The sequence below is a fragment of the Pongo pygmaeus genome, chromosome 19 (assembly GCF_028885625.2).
Source record: "Pongo pygmaeus isolate AG05252 chromosome 19, NHGRI_mPonPyg2-v2.0_pri, whole genome shotgun sequence".
Lineage (NCBI taxonomy): Eukaryota > Metazoa > Chordata > Mammalia > Primates > Hominidae > Pongo > Pongo pygmaeus.
In genome coordinates this window covers 19,775,102-19,792,606 of record NC_072392.2, presented here as the reverse complement: position 1 = coordinate 19,792,606, position 17,505 = coordinate 19,775,102, and the positions used below count along the sequence as shown (strand labels likewise).

The window sequence follows — 17,505 nt, the reverse complement described above, 5'->3', positions numbered from 1 at the left end:
CTGGCTAAGAGGAACTCCAGCCATCTAACTCTATGCACAAGGAGCACCTGACATGACCACTTGGCCTGGAGTCATAGCAGCTCTTTTAACCTGGTCAATCCAGAATGCTGTTCCATTCTAATTACATTATCTGTTATTTTTAATTTTAACGCACATAACTTTTTAGAAGTCTTTATTTTAAAAGCCCGTCCCACTGGGCCGGGTGCAGTGGGCTCACGCCTGTAATCCCAGCCCTTTGGGAGGCTGAGGCAGGCACATCACCTGGGGTCAGGAATTGCAGACCAGCCTGACCAACATGGAGAAATCCCATCTTTACTAAAAATACAGAATTAGCTGGGCATGGTGGCGCATGCCTGTAGTCCCAGCTCCTCGGGAGGCTGAGACAGAATTGCTTGAACCCGGGAGGCAGAGGTTGTGGTGAGCTGAGATCTCACCATTGCACTTCAGCCTGGGCAACAAGAGCAAAACTCCATCTCAAACAAACAAACAAACAAACAAAAAGAACAAACAAAAAAAAAGCCTGTCCCATGACATCACCTGCCACAACACTTTTTTCTAGCATATGTCTTGGTGCACAGTTAATTATACTATGGACAGACTGCAGAGGTATGCTCCAAGCTTTGTTGTAAACAATAATCACCACACTTATTTAAACCCTTCCAACCTAACACTTGATTAAAAGAATCTCTTAAGTACCATCATTTCACTTGCCATTACACTGAACTAATTTAATTTCTTTCATCTTTTAAAATCCACTTTAAGTAAGATGACTTTTTTTTTTTTAATTTCTCTAGAATTTTCTTGTGGCTTTTTGTACTGGATCTATGACATCTCTAGAAGGAAGTTCTGTATCTTTTTTCCTCAGCACATCTCTTGCATTCACCAAAGTTAAACAGCAAGAACAAGTCTAAAAGGTACCTAAATCAAGGAGATGGATAAGACCACTTTGCTATATGTGAAATTTCTCATGGCACTTTAAGTGAAATGTAAACATTTAAAAACCTATGAAGATATAAACATCATGAAAATTATTCCAATTCATTTTCATCAGCTATGACCTCATCACCTTTTTGTATTCATGTTCTAAACCCCCATGTCTCACATCCCCTTGGCTGGGCAGCTGTGATACAGGTGATGAAGCTGGGCTGCTTCTTGCTCCACAGCACCATCTCCTTGGCCACTGCTGGCAGCTCCCCTACCTAGCTGGAGGGTCTTCATATATATATTTTCAATATTTTTAGTAGCTTTTATTTCAATTACTCTAATGGCTTCATTACTGATTTATTCACCACCACTCATTTTTCCATTTTTCTCCCAGGTTCTCCTTCACTATCGATTTAATTAATTTGTAAAATTTCTGCCAGTTTAATTTCCTAGGATAAGGAGTATTCGAAATACCCCACAAGTCATTTTTTTGTGTGTATATAAAATTGAGGTTAACTTATTTTTCTTTACCTTGTAAAAGCTTCTGATGGGTCATCCAGAAATTTTTTTATATCGTAAGTTACTCAAGGAGATGACTCATATGGAATTCCAACGTATTATGGTTACCACCCCTGACCCTTTAAGGAGTAATCTTAAAAATAGAAAAGGAACAATATGCTGTTGGCCTAATTAAAACTTCTCTCTTTGTGGGCAGTTGGTTACCTGAGGACACCCAGATGCCATTCAGCATGACTTTTTAATGTTCACTATTGTAAACAGCAGGCTATTTTCCTTATTTGGTTAAGTGGTTAAATTCTGGAGAGGAATTAACATATTCACGCAGAGGCGAATATTTGATCAGCCATGAGATATCTTGCTATAGGTATCCATACCTGCCATTTTTTTCTTCTTTTTTAAAAATAAGTTTTTCTCATTAAAATATGTAAATATTTATTACATGATTTGAAAACTGGAAAAGTTGCAAGGTAAGAAACACGTTTGGGATTCTACTGTATATATAATTCTATATCCTGTGTTTTCACAGAACATTTTGAGCATTTTTCAAAGCCTTATGCATCCTTCATAGCCATTATGTACCAGGATATTCTACTGAGTTGTTTAAGCCATTTCTGATGTTTTCTTATTATAAATACCACAGCAATCAACATTTTCATAAAAGGAAGAGAAGCACAGCTGCTTCAGTGCAGTTCAAGGGAGACACCAAAGTTAGAATTCAGTGTGCTCGGGCTTCAAGCAAGCCCTGGGGCAGGAAGCGATCCTACATGACCAGCCTCAATGTATTCTTCACATAAGCCCACTTCCCATTTTCCTGTCTGTCCAGTGGATCTCAGGTCAGAACTTGGGTCAGTGTTACTAACAGCTGTATTCAGATCAGAAAGGATAAGGCAGAGAAAACAGTAAGGATCTGTAAATTTTTTCTTCCTATTATAAAGCTTCGAGTTTAAATTCTCTTACCTCTGGAGAAGGGTCTTTCAATGTAAGAGTCATCAAGGACACTGACTGTGGGCTGCCAAGTTCAGGCATATCAGGAATAAAGGCTGACCAGTAGCCATAAAGAACTTTTTTTTAAATCGATTTCATAGTAGAAAGAAAACAAACTAAGCCTCCTTGGCGAACTTTAGCTTGGTAAGACCTTTCATAACCAAGAGAAAAAAGGAAAAAGACTTAAAAAATCGTTTTTTTTTTCAAAATGCAAACATGAAATGGTATTTATTTCCACCAATTCAAATGATACATTCAAAAATTAAACATTCTAAATAATCCCTAAAGATGTCAATGTGTTATTAAAAATTTCTTTCAAACCACAATCAAAACATGTTAAGACAATTTGTTTCTATAACAAGTTATTAAGGCTGACAATTAAAAAACACAACTGGAGAACAAAAGGACAACATACTGATATCAGGAAACTAGTGTTAGACAGGAAACACTGCCAAGTATCCATCCATCCATTCAACGAATATCTACTGAATGACCTATGTATGTGCCAGGCATCATGCTGAGGCTGCCAGACATAAACAAAGACCCAGCCTTGACAAGCTAGGCAGCAAGGGACAGTTAAGGAGATAACTATAATATATTATCAATAACACTAAGGCAGAAAAGGCTTCCCGGGGAACATGATTTCTGAGCCCATATCAAAGATGAGTAGTGGTTAGCAAGACGAAAAGGCAAAGAAGAATATTCTAAGGAGAGGAATGACATGTGCAATGGCAGATCAAGAGAGCAAGTGGTGTTCTGAATAACACCACAGCCCCCAGAAATCAGGCTCTTCAAGTTAAACACATGCAGCAGTCAAGTTAAGTTACAAACTTACATGCAACTTAGAATACAAGGTATAAAATGTAACAAAATACTACTACCTCATTTTACTCTGCATGCCTCCTTCAGCATCAGAATAGTCTGACTCACTACTGCTGACCCTTTTCCAACTGGAAGAACTGAAGGGTAAGGAGACTCCATCTTTTCCTGCAGCTCCACTTCCACCTAAAGGCAAACTCTGGACACCCAGGGAGGAGGGACACCAAGTGTTCCCTTCATGCAGATTCACTCTGCCTGTGCCAGTGACTGGGGCCACCTCTACTTCACCACTGGATTCCTTTTCCTCCTCCTCTCCTTGCTGGATTTTCTTTGGTTTTACTTTGGATTTTTTTCTTTTTATTCTGATTTTAGGAGCAAATGAAGACACATATAATAGCTACTTCAGAATGGCTTTTCACTGAATCGTTACTTCTTCATTTTAAAGTGATTAAATATGTCCCCAACATGTAGTATAAAGAAAGAAGAAAAGAGAAAAGAAAAAAGTGGAACTTCTTTAATACCCTAAGCATCAGGCACGATGCTAAGTGCTTACTGTCTACTATAAGAAAGAAGGAATGAAATACACAAGACACAGTAAAACACGTGGCCTGGGTTTAAATTGTACCTCTGTGCCTTGGGGCAAATCATTTAGCCTCTCTTGAGCTTGACCTTGCTTATCTGTAAGTATGTGGCTAATACCTTCTACCTTGCACAGGTGTTGTGAAGGTATTCAGCCTTCTCAACCGGAATTTCTCAAGAGCATTAAAGCCTATAGAAAATGACTTGAGTGTCTATTTTATCAGTTCTTGGAGAAAGATACATAGCTAGTACCACTCCACATGCCTGCACAGAAGAGATAGTTGTCCATTACATACAATGCTCATTTCAGGGCTTTGGGTCTCTGTAGAAGTAGATACTAAGTAGAAGCCAATTTCTTTCTTTCTTTCTCCCTGTTACTTTCTTTCTGATATACAAGTTGTCTGGAAACTGTGTCTTCCTCCACATTCTCAAAGTCTGTGGCCTTGAGGCAGGAAGTTCCCATTACTTGTATCTTGAACTACTTATTGTGGCCCCCAGACCCATACTCTTTTATTTGCTACCACAGTGATTTTTCTAAGACACAGATCTGATCACATCATTCCCCTATGTAAGATTCTTTGATGAATCTCTATTGCCTATGAGATAAAAACCCAAACTCCTCAGCCTCCTGTACAAGAATCTTATCATTCGGCCTCTGCTACACAACGGCTCCACTCTTTCTCTCCCCGCACTGAAACTCTAGTCCTACTAGTTAACAAATGGGCAATGTATACTCTTATTCTCTATATCTATGCACCTTTTGTTTTATCTGCATGAAACACTCATTCCTCCTTGTCTGTACTGCTACTCACTCTGAAATCTCTGTTTAGCTATACCTTTAAAAAGCCTCCTCTTCCTCCTGCATTTAGACTGGGTGCCCTCAATGTGTTCCCAGAATACTCTGTGAATATTCTAATGAGAGAAACAATAATATTGCATTGTAGTTGTTTATTTATCCATCTTTGCCTTCTCCCTCAAAATCCTAAAAGCAGCCAGAGTCTATATACTTAGTGCTTAGCACAGCATCTGGAACACACCAGATGTTGGGTAAATGCTGAGTGAGTGAATGAGTGACATAATTTCTAATAAGAAGCATTTTGATCAGGTATGACATTTCTGGAAGTGAATCCTTGGCCACACATCTGTATGCTCCAGGTTCTCCAACCGAAGCAAGAGGGAGATGGCAGCTATCTGGAAAGGCTGGGAAATCAGGTGAATGTAAGGTGTGGAGATGGTGCACTGACTGATAGGTGGGCTTCTAACGGTCTGGAGACGGGTTGGCAAATTATGGCCCAAAAGCCAAATCCAGCCCAGCACACAGCCTGCTTCTGCAAATAAAATTTTAGTGAAACACAGTCATGCCCATTCATTTACATAGTGTCTATGGCTGCTTTTGCACTGTTAAAATAGAGTTGGTAGTTATGACAGACACCTGAAGTATTTACTAGCCTAGTAGAGAAAGTTTAGAGAACATTTGTTGACTCCTGGTCTTCAGCATCATGGGGATGAGAATGCTTGGTTTGAGGTATAAAGTGAATGCTCATTTTTATAGCTGTTATACTGACTACACCTCTAAGAAGTATAAGATGCTTTAACTGGTACTTTGAGCATCAGATGAGTTTAAATTTACTATGCTAACAACCCTAAACTGAAATAAAATTCAAGGTAGGCTTTTAGGGTAGTAGTGATGCAAATCATAGAAAACACACACAGCAATCTATTAAAAATAAGCCACAACTTAAATCTAAATAAACATAAATGTACCAAAGTTGGTCAAGAAGCACTGGATTCTGATTGCTGTGGTTTGATAGGTGTTCACCCATCATACTGAGGAAGTGGAGTTGGGTATAACACCGTGGGCATCTCTATGTTTAGTCCAGGGAGTCTGTGAAACATGAATTTCTAGTAATGATGAATAAGGACACACACACACACACACACACACACACACACACACACACACACACACACACACACACACACACACAAACCATTAATCATAAACCATTAATCATAAAACAGAACTATTTACCATGTCTGGATCAGAACACTCACAGATTAATGTTCAAAAGCCTACTAAGGAAATATAAATGAGACAGAAAATAGATACCTTGAAGGCATAGGGCTTAAAGAAGAGCTGAAGTTTATCTGGCCTCCAGCTGGATCTGGTTTGGTCAGATCAAATCAAGTCTGGTTTTAGTTTCCTTATTTATTTATAAAATTTATCCAATTACTTTATCTGTCTGTAATTTTTTAAACCAATTTGTCATTTTTATTTACCTATCTCCACCTATAGCTACCTCTCTATTTGATGTGGGAGCAAGAGAATGCCACAAGGAAAGAATTACTTCTTACTTTGCTGGCTGAAGAAGCTGGGTCCCTGGAGATGCTGGCCTGACTTTCCCACTGACTGGCACGCTCGGAAGCTGCCCACTGACACACGTCTTGGTTGGCCTGCCTACTACTTGGAGGAGAAAGCCAAGGAGAAGCACTGGCTCTTCTTCTAAGTACAAACAGGTACAACACAGTCTGTAATTAAATCTTCTACAGGTCATACCCCCCTACCTATTCCCTTCCCAAGACTCATAGATAATTTTAAAATTTTGATGCATTTATTAAATGGAGATTTATTATTTTCTGTTAATATTAAGTGTCTTTGAATATGAACATTTTTGTCTACTCTCTCAAAATATATGTAAAAACTTTTAATACCTCAAAGTTAGCCTTAGAATAAGGATGTGAAGTGGTGCTTGTACCATGGGTTGAAACAGGAAAGACAATGATCATATGAAGACTTGCCTTACCTTTAGCACAGCTAAAAGTGCTCCAAGTTCATCAGTCTGTGTTAGTTTCATTCTCCCACCATTTAGAAATGACTGTATATCTTTTAATGCATTTTGCAATAACTAGGGGGAAAAGGGAGACCCAGTTAGAAGGCAGAATAAAATCTGGTTGTCCAGGAATCAATTTACTAGCACCACTTAGGATGGAAGAGGGACAGTCTCTAGATGATGAAAAAAACCTTTAGACACACACATACACACACAAAGCAGAGATGCAGATCCAAGGAGATGGGATAAACTACCATGAATTCTTTTCTAGAAGAAAAGAATAATGAAGTGGTCTTATTGTACATGTTTACAAACCACTATGTACAAATGGTGAGCAAGAAAAAAGACAGAAGATGTTTAGCAAGAAAAATGTGATAATGGATAAAAAAGATAGCACAGATCAGAATTGCGGAAGCTCTGTAATATGGCAAACCCAGCCCTCTTAAAAGCAAGGCCATGTATGTGGGAACAGATGATACATTATAAAAACTTGGTTTCTGGAGGGCAATTCTGACCAAGATTGATTTCTTGACTCAGTAATCTCATTTCTAGAACTCTCTCCTTAAGAAACACTTCCTACATTGGGATGATGTGAACTGTAGCCTTGTTTGAAATAGTGGGAAAATTTTAAAAACTTCAATTTTGATGATTATGATATGATTATAAAAGAAGCTAACCCTCTGCTAAATGTAAAGCTCAACAACAATAACAACAGGCCCTTTGAATGCTTTATTTCATATACTTCTCATAAGAACCCCACAATGTGCTTATATCAGTCCCTTTTCAGGGAGGGACATGGAAGCTCCAAGAAGTTAATTTGTCCAAGGTCTCCCAGCCATAGCAGTTAGAAAGTATGAGGTATATTAACAGGAACCGAATAGATGTCCCAGAGATATTCAGTTTTAACAAAACAAGAAAGTTACAAAACAGCATGTTAAGTATGATCCCATTTAAAGTTGTAATTCTCATTTACATATAGAAAAAAATCTGAGGGCACGTAGCACAAATTGTCTTCAGTGGCTATATCTGAGCAGGAGACTAGAAGGAAGTTTATCTTAGATATAGAACATTTGAAATGTGTTACTCTAAATTTAAAAGATGTTAACAAACTGTCATTTGCATCATATTTTTAAAAAAGAAATAAAATACTGCAGATATATTTGGTGAAATCTCTCTTCACTTTCATCTTAAAGACAGTCACCAGCCCGCAACTATTGCTTTTATATTCAGAAGGAAAAAGAACAGTTTCCTCTAAAAACCTAGAATTGCAAAATATAACAAATAAAAAGCTTCTTATAATTTAAACCAAAATGGTATGATTTTTGTCTTTTTAGGTTACAAACATTTCATATATGTGTATTTCTCTAGACAAAGCTAATAATGCAAATTAAACTCATTAGTAACACTTTTCCAATCTGCTTCTAGACACATCTGCAACATTCACTATATCAATGATAGTCCACTTACCATGCAAAATGTGATATCATTCATATCAGATGATTTTGGAGATTGTAAAATAGTCAGGAAAGCTTAGAAACAGACATTTTGGTAGGGCTCCTCCAAATATGGCTGTCCTGGCACACTAAATGCATACAGAGAAAACAACTCAAACTCAGTCTCCTTTAAAATGAGGCTTGCAAAAGACTAATTAAAAATAGCAGTCATATAGACTATTGGAGTGGGAACATACCTTTGAATTCAACTATGCTATGGAAAATTATTATTTTGGTTAATTAGTTACTGCTGGGGGACAGGCACAGGGCTAGAATGAATATAGAAGAAGGGTGGTTTCCATATGGAAAGGTTACAAAAGTTTGTGGTAGAAAAAGTATGGAGAAAGAAAAATCTTGTTTTAGTTCTGCTGTTCAGTCCTAGGAGGGAAATAATCCAGACAGGTCCTGTCAAGCTAGAATCACACATCTGTGCCTGCCTTCCTACTCGCTGGACAGCGCTGTGCTCTGCAGAGATGAGTTCACATTTGTGCTGCTCGTTGTCTACTGCCTACTGTGAGAATCGAGGGTGAGCAGCTGGGGCTGTTTCCATCTTCTTCAAAGAAAAGAAATTGCCCTTTACAGATACATCTCACCAGCACTTAAATCTGCATGAATATATCCTTCTAAAAACTTAATATGCTTAGACTTTATACCAATAGAAAACAAAATTTTGACATACTGCACATTAAGTCACTATTACCACATTTTAGGAATATGGTCTTAGTCTATTTTTTCCTTCTTTACAAGCAATATTAACATTAACAAACAACCTAAGATGATTTTATTAGTAAAGTACACGGGAAATGCAAAGTTAGTTATTTGTCTAAGTTGGTTCTGGCTTCAGGCAGAGGGAACTACCTACAAAGGGCCCAATAGAGGCACTATCTTATTACCATTGAGAAACTTGACTGGAGCCACATACCTGAGACGCAAGTTTGCCATACAAGGTACTGTAGCTCTCCTGACTTCAGGATCAGACTCAGCCAAGTCACTCAACTTCATTAAGAGTCCGGTCTTGCCTAGCAGCTGTGGGAGGTACTAAGAAAAATAAGAGTCAATGTAGGTCAAAGAAAAGCTTCTAGGAAAATATTACATTTTAGACAGATTTCTTCTTTCTCTTTCTTTTTTTTTTTTTTTTAACTAAATGGCAGTTAAGCACCAAAAGACTAGCTGTTAGATGAATGTCAGATGGATATGCAAAGATATGCCAAAAAGCATCAGTAACAATCATTACTCCCAGCCTGGGTAGCTGCTGATGCTCTTTAGTGTGGCCGCATGGCTGATGGGTAATGATAATATTAAGAATAATGCTTACTATTTACCGAGGGCCATGAACTTGACAAGTATTGTCTCACTTCATCCTCAGAGTAACTATTTTTTTTTTTTTTTTGAGATGGAGTCTTGCTCTTTTGCCCAGGCCTGACTGCAGTGGTGCTATCTCAGCTCCCTGCAAGCTCTGCCTCCCGGGTTCATGCCATTCTCCTGCCTCAGCCTCCCGAGTAGCTGGGACTACAGGTGCCTGCCACCGCGCCTGGCTAATTTTTTGTATTTTTAGTAGAGACGGGGTTTCACCGTGTTAGCCAAGATGGTCTCGATCTCCTGACCTCATGATCCGCCCACCTAGGCCTCCCAAAGTGCTGGGATTACAGGCGTGAGCCACTGTGCTTGGCCCAGAGTAACTATTTTATACACAAGGAAACAAGGCCCAGAGTGGTTGAATAAGAATTGCTAGAGATTAGCGGCAAGATAGAAACCTGAACACAGTGTTGGCACCAGAGCCTGTGCTCCTGGCCTTTCAAAGGAAGGATAAAGCACTTTAAACTATCTTTTGACATTTTGAGCCATTGCAGTACACCAGAGCTGCCAGGGCTTGAAGAATTTCCATGTGTGTCCAGGAACTACACTGATGAATAGCCGAAATAGTATATGCCAACAGGAAATCCAAGTGCTGTTCATCAACAATTACCTAACAGCACAGGAAAAGATATATTCTGATGCAACTTTTAAAAAATATTATTCTTTTATGGACATGTATGCGCCCTTGAATCAAGCTGTATAAAAGAGTGTCTGTCATTTATGTGTCAAAAGGATCACCTCTAAAGGGCCTAAAAGTTTGATCAATGTAGGGGCCTTTTCCCCGCCCCGCACTCTTGCTCACTTCTTCCTCTTTAGTAAAGTAGAACTTGATGAAGTCCTTGTAATTTTTCCTTGAACTAACCAGACATTGGCAGCTGTGAATACACAGATATGAGTATTTCAATGCACTGAAATTTAATTAAACTGCCTTATACATAATAAACACTCAACGAATACACAGTGAACCAATATAACTGCTAAATACCTACTGCATCTCTAACATGACATGAGGAATACACCATGAAGAGATGGCATATCCCTCCTGTCAAGGAGCTGATAAAGTTGTTGGGACAGACCAGGCTAATCCAAGTGTCAATTCATGGACAATTGAGACAAACTGTCACCAAGTGCTGGAAAGCTGGTAAGGTGCTATAGGTGCCACTGGTGATCCGGAACATCTCCAATTGCCAGTGTTACAAAGATGATACACCTAAGACTAGTAAACAGACAGAAGCTACCCCATGTTAGTTTCAAAGATTCTAAACTGAAAACAGCCTTACTCCATGCAGCAGACACTGTTGGTTACCTACTAGCATCCATTTCTTCCTTCCCTACTGGCAGAGTACTAATTTAATTGCATGTCCACCTCTCCCACGTGAGACCTAAGGGTAAACACTAATTAGTTTAAGAGAGTGGGGCAACCTGGGGCAACCTTAACCCCCAAGGAACATTTGGCAATGGCTGTATACATTTTTGACTGTCACAATTGGAGAGGTGCTACTGGAGTCTAGTGGGTAGCGGCCAAGGATGCTGCTAAACATTGCATGATGTGCAAGACAGCCCCTAAAACAATCATCTGAGCCAAAATACCAATAGTTCTGATGTAGGCTAATTGTGGCTGCACATTTTAAGCATCGAGGGAGCTTAAGCCCTCCTCCAGGTGATTCTAATGTGTAGTGAATGTTGAAACTACCAGCTGGAGCCATTCTCCTGCTTAAAGACTGGTTTAGAGAGGTATTTACATGACCTAAGTCTCTCCAGCAAGATACTGGGGAGTCTGCTAGAGAGTTTATAGGACATGTTTCCTTACCCTTAAGTACAAGAGACACAACATAAAATAAAGTTATTTAGCTTCTGCTGAACATTAATCATTTCTTTGGCATGGGATGTCCAGAACTGGCACAGTCATCTTACGACTGTGAGAGATGCTAGCTGAGGATAACCCACATGCTAAGGATGGTGAAGGGAAAGATGAGCCTCTTATTATCAAGGAGCTACAGATGCCTCCCTTGGCACTTGGGACATGGAGTGATTCCTTTTTCTTTATTTTTTAAAAAATTGTTTAGTGACTCTGGGATGGTTTTTCTGTTTTTTGCAGCCAAAAGCATCCTAATTCACATAATGCTAGTTGATATGTTTTGTGCTCTTAAATATACTCACATACTCATGTGGTAACAGTCTTAAATAAATAACTGGAGTCTTTTTATCCTGCTGTCCCCTTGGCCCCAAGCTACTTCTTACATTTTAGAAGCATCAAAAGTAGACCACAAAAATTGTAGCTTCAGGAAAGGGGAAAAATATTGGTGGGAGAGAGGCAGGGGATTATTTCAATTTATTCTCAGATATATTTTGTTCAAGTGTATCTTTCATAAGAAATTATAAATTACCTGGGCGTGGTGACGGGCGCCTGTAGTCCCAGCTACCTGGGAGGCTGAGGCAGGAGAATGGTGTGAACCCGGGAGGCGGAGCTTACAGTGAGCTGAGATCGTGCCACTGCACTACAGCCTGGGCAACGGTGTGAGACTCCATCTCAAAAAAAAAAAAAGGAAATTATAAGCTTGGGGGGCCTGAATGATACTGGTTTACTGAACCAAACAGAAAGGCATACAACTAATAGACAAACTTCTAGAATTCTACAGAATAATTTTTTTTGGATCAGAGTTATATTTGCTTTGAAAGCATTCTTATAGCATCTCTAACAACAGCCTATCATACCTACTACAGATGTAGTATTTCAAAGGTATCTACTTACTCTCAAAGTTCATGATATGAATTCTAGAGTTACCCACATGATTACCTGTAATCTGTTAAGTAAGTGGTGGATAAGCTGGGACACTTTGCTGACAAGATGATTCTGATTAAGAGGTACCAGTCGGCAAGCCTGGACAAGAAGAGCGCTAACGTCCTACCAAAAAACAAAAAAGGGTAAAGAAGAGGTAAAATACTTATTAGTCAAGTGAGGATCCTCAAAACACAGCCAAATGGGAAAATAAAAGTAAATATTCACATTCAAAATGGGGAAAGAAAATATGAGGCAGGAAGGAAAAAAATGAAGTGATAGCACAAAAATAGGATGTGCTAAAAAAGAAGGAAAAAGCCAGGCACAGTGGCTCACACCTAATCCCAGTTCTTTGGGAGGTCAAAGCGGGAGGACTGCTTGAGCCCAGGAGTCCAAGACCAGCTTGGGCAACACAGGGAGACTCCATCTCTACAGAAAAAATTTTTCAAAAAAATTAGCTGGATATGGTAGTGTGTAGTCCTAGCTTCTTGGGAGGCTGAGGTGGGAGGATGGCTTGAGCCCAGGAGTTCAAGGTCACAGCGAGCTATGATCTTGCTGCTGCACTCCAGTCTGGATGACAGATTTGAGACCTTGTCTCTTAAAAAAAAGAAAACAGAAAAAAAAAAAGGAAAACAATCAGTATGGTTTTGGTCAGGCTGAAGACTCTGTTCTCTACATATGTAGAGACAGTATAATTAAATAACCAAAGAAAGGCTTCTAGGGTATAAAAGCACAAACTGAAGTTAAAAATATCAAAAGGTAAGTGAACCAGATTTTCAATGCCGTTGGGAAAAATCAGTCCTAACTCCTAACACTTCTACGGATTTTATGAATAATTAGGGAATTCTTAAAAAAAAAAAAAAAAAGAGGGACCTATTTGCAAGTCCCACTCTTCATTCATCCTTCGATGTTTATAGAATGACAAGGTTCTGAGCACCTACTATGTGCCATAGTGTGCTAGGTTTTTGGGCTCCAAAGGTCAAACATGTTCCTGAACCTCAAAGAGCTCACAAACTGGTGAGAGAGAAAGAAACACAAATAATTAAAATAAGGTGAATTAAGTGCTGAAAGAATAACGTACAAACTCTGTCCAGGAACAGTAATTAGGGAGGCCTTGTGGAGGTGATTGTAAAGCAGAATCTGGAATGATTTGAAGGATGAGGAGAAATTTTCCAGATAGGGCATCAAAAAACACTGCAAGCAAAGTGGACAGAGTATGCAAAAACCTGGAGGTGTGAAACACCAGTAGGTGCCCGAAGAACAGCAAGTTTTAAATGACTGCACACAGGAACAAACGGGGGAGTAAAAGGAGAGAATGGAAAGGCACGAAGTTTTGTTGCAAAAGTATCAAATTATACAAATACAGCTAAAGTCCTCGACTACTTCCTTAATCTCAGTCTGCTTCCTAATGACATACACTATTATTCTGTTGTCAATTCTTTCAGACCTTTTACTTTGCACATATAAACACACATATTTTAAAATCCCTCCTCCAGCTTCATACTGATCTCATTCTGTATGAATTGTTCTGTAACTTGCTCCAACCATTTACCAATACGTATTGAAGACTTTTCCAAAGCACATTTTAAATTTTATGATCAATTATTTTTTTTCCTCCTAAAGAAAAGATCATTCTGGCAGCAGAGGAATGACTGGCTTGGAGAGGAGAGAGACAGCAGGCAGGAGATCAGTCAGAGGAGACCAGCGGAACAGTCCAGGATAAGTCGCCTTGCCTGAGGTCTAAGACACTCGCTATGGGAACAGACAGGAGGGGATGAACTGAGAAATATATATGAGACACATTCTGAAATATCTGAATTGGACAGGATCTGGGATGAAGGAGGGAACAACCAGTGTTTGTGTCTTGTGTGACTTGGTGGATGGTGCATGTGTGTTGGAAGGTGGGATGGGCTGGGGACGGGAATGTGTGTTTGGAGCTAATGAATTTCATCTTTAGGAACTGTCTAGTTTAAGATGCCTGTGTAAGCAGGCAGCTTGCACCACTTCCCTCTTTCCTACATAGGGCCAGAAGGCCATGGTGTCAACAGTTGAGAGAATTCATTAATTTAAGGCCTGATGTGTGTAAGATTACTCAGAAAGATGGCAGAGGGGAAGAGCTAATGTGTAGGAACAGAAAACGTAGGGGCTTTGTGGCGGAGTTTTGTATAGTGTATTTTTATAAGCTTCAGTATTTTCATAAGCAAAAAAGACCTAAAACTACCCAAGTTCTAAGATTCCCACGTGGTCCATGTACCATGTAGGCAATAAACAGTAGTAATGCATTTTGTCAACAAAGTGTTCTGGGTGCATAGAGAGAGAGTCAAGGAGGGTGCGGGCCGACGGAAAGATGGTATCAGAGAGGAAACCTGACGCATTATCAGAGCAGGAGTCTCAAGTTGCATTTTGAATGACTCCAGCATGCCAAGCACTGCAGGGTCTTCCAAATGGAGAACTAAGAATGCGCCAAGGTAGGAGGGGGCACGCCAGCCTGTAACTAAATCATCAGGCATGAGAGTGGGAAAAGCAGGGAAAGGAAGGCGGAGGCCACCAGCTGAGTTCACCGAGGGGTGATGCCGGGACCAGCAGGGACCGCACCGGCTCTCTCCGGAGCGCGCCGACTACTTCCGGGGCCACGCCACTGCCCTCGCTGTAGTTCTCGGAGATGAGCCGATCGAAGAGCAGGTGGATCTCGGTGCAGGCGGAGCTGCTGTCATCAGGGCGCAGGGCGCAGAGCCTGGCGGACAAGCGGCGAAACCCACTGCCTCACTCAGGGATTGATTCTCGCGGTGCCTCCCGCGGGTGCCCGGAAAGCAACCAGCAAGCAAGTTGCACAGCAGCCATCTTTTCTAGGTGGTTCGGGTTGGGGGGGAGTGGGGGAGGAAAGAGTCCCAGGGAAATACTTCGGGGGCATCATCCCGCTCCGCGCGCTAGTTCCGGAAGTACCTTTTTTAGACCGGACTGGGACGCAGAGGGGTTTCCATGACTACGGGACCCTTCTGACTAGTACCCTGCAAATGCTTGTCACAAATTAGCTTGGAGGCCGGGCGCGGTGGCTCACACCTGTAATCCCAGCACTCTGGGAGGCCGAGGCCGGCGGATCACAAGGTCAGGAGATCGAGACCATCCTGGCTAACACGGTGAAACCCCGTCTCTACTAATAATACAAAAAACTTAGCATGGCGTGGTGGCGGACGCCTGTGGTCCCAGCTACTCAGGAGGCTGAGGCAGCAGAATGGCGTGAACCCGGAAGGCGGAGCTTCTAGTGAGCCCAGGTCCTGCCACTGCACTCCAGCCTGGGTGACACAGCAAGACTCTTTCTCAAAAAAAAAAAAGGCCGGGCGCGGTGGCTCACGCCTGTAATCCCAGCACTTTGGGAGGCCGAGGCGGGCGGATCACGAGGTCAGGAGATCGAGACCATCCTGGCTAACACGGTGAAACCCCGTCTCTACTAAAAATACAAAATATTAGCCGGGAGAGGTGGCGGGCGCCTGTAGTCCCAGCTACTCGGGAGGCTGAGGCAGGAGAATGGCCTGAACCCCGGGGGGCGGAGCCTGCAGTGCCGAGATTGCACCACTGCACTCCAACCTGGGTGACAGCGAGACTCCGTCTCAAAAAAAAAGAAGCAAAACTGGGTATGTGCGTTTTAGAGGTGTACCTTTTCAGCATTACAAATGAATAGAGATGAGTAGCAAGTTACTTTGGTCCACAGATTTTTGGTATCTTAACTAGTTTTGGATCTCTTCCACTAAAGGGATTGCCTGTTGAACGTTGTTAGGAATGTAAACTGAAGGCAAACTGCCTGGGTTTGAATTTTGTTCTGTCCCTTGCACCCTGCCTGGCTTCAAATCCTAGCTCTGCTTATTACCTTCTTTTAAGGGGATGATCTTTGAGCAAATGTCTTAGCTTCTGTTTTCCCAAGTAAATGGACACAATAGTTGCTACCTTGTGAAAGATTCGTGTAATTGACCAGCGTTTACCCAGCAGCATCAGTGTTCAGTTTCAGTCATTGGTGATTCTGCAGTTGGACTGTGAGGGGGTGCTGGGATGGAGGAAAAGATACTTTTGATAACCGAGAGGCCGCTTTTCTCTGCTTTTGTGTCAAAAGGGGAGAAGGGAGTTTGGAGAGGGAAACGAATTCTGTTCAATACTAAGCTCTCTTCCTCAAAATCAGAGGTGCATAGAATGTGTATTAATTTACAGAATTTCTAGACTTCAACAATCTGATTTTTTTTAAATTTACTTTTATTTTTTCAGGTTGAGACTGAGCTAAAAATCTGTGGCAACGTTCTGGATGTACTGGACAAACATCTCATTCCAGCAGCTACCACTGGCAAGTCCAAGGTTTTCTATTATGAAATGTAGGTTCTATACTAACAATTAACAAGTGTACTTCAATAATTTTAAGTGCTCTCAGGAATAATTGGCTTTGTTTCTTTTTTTTTCTTAGACATTTCATATTATTTTCCTTATTAAATATAACCAAAATCCCACAGAAATTCACTGAGGAGCCTCTAAATATCAACAAAATTATCACTTGAAAGACTAGAATTAAACAAGCAAATGGTTCCAAGAAATGACATGAGTGTATTAATCATAAAATTTCTGCATGAAACATTCAGCCAGCACTGTTCAATGTGTGGCCGTTTGGGGGAGGGGAATGAGATAAGTCCCATGAAAGCAGAAGAATATAAATAAGTAAAACAAAGGCTAATACATTTTTATAATAGCCTGACCATCTTTTTATTCCAACATTAACTATCCTTCTAACATTAAACAATTATTTTAAAATAAAAGTTGGAAACCTACATAGAAGAAAGTCATGATTCTAAAAAGGCCACCTTTTAATCTTACATTTTTCCTTTCTAGTATAGAACCTACATTTCATAATAGAAAACCCTGGACTTGCCAGTGGTAGCTGCTGGGATGAGGTGTTTGTCCAGTGCATCCAGAACGTCGCCACAGATTAACTTCATAGCTCAGTCTCAACCTGAAAAAATAAAAATATATTTTAAAAAATCAGATTGTTGAAGTCTAGAAATTCTGTAAATTATTGAACATCCTATCTACCTCTGGTTTTGTGGAAGAGAGCTTAGTATTAAAGAGAATTCATTTCCCTCTCCAAACTCCCTTCTTCCCTTTTGACACAAAAGCAGAGAAAAGCTGCCTCTCAGTTTTCAAAAGTATCTTTTCCTTTCTGCATGCAATTAAGTACTACACACAC

General features: G+C 40.4%; 1 pseudogene; it reads right to left on the bottom strand.

Moving 5' to 3' along the window:
- LOC129017513 (HEAT repeat-containing protein 6-like) overlaps nucleotides 1-17,257 on the bottom strand; it is a 35,160-nt pseudogene extending 17,903 nt beyond the window's left edge.
- Nucleotides 17,258-17,505: the final 248 nt, after the last annotated feature.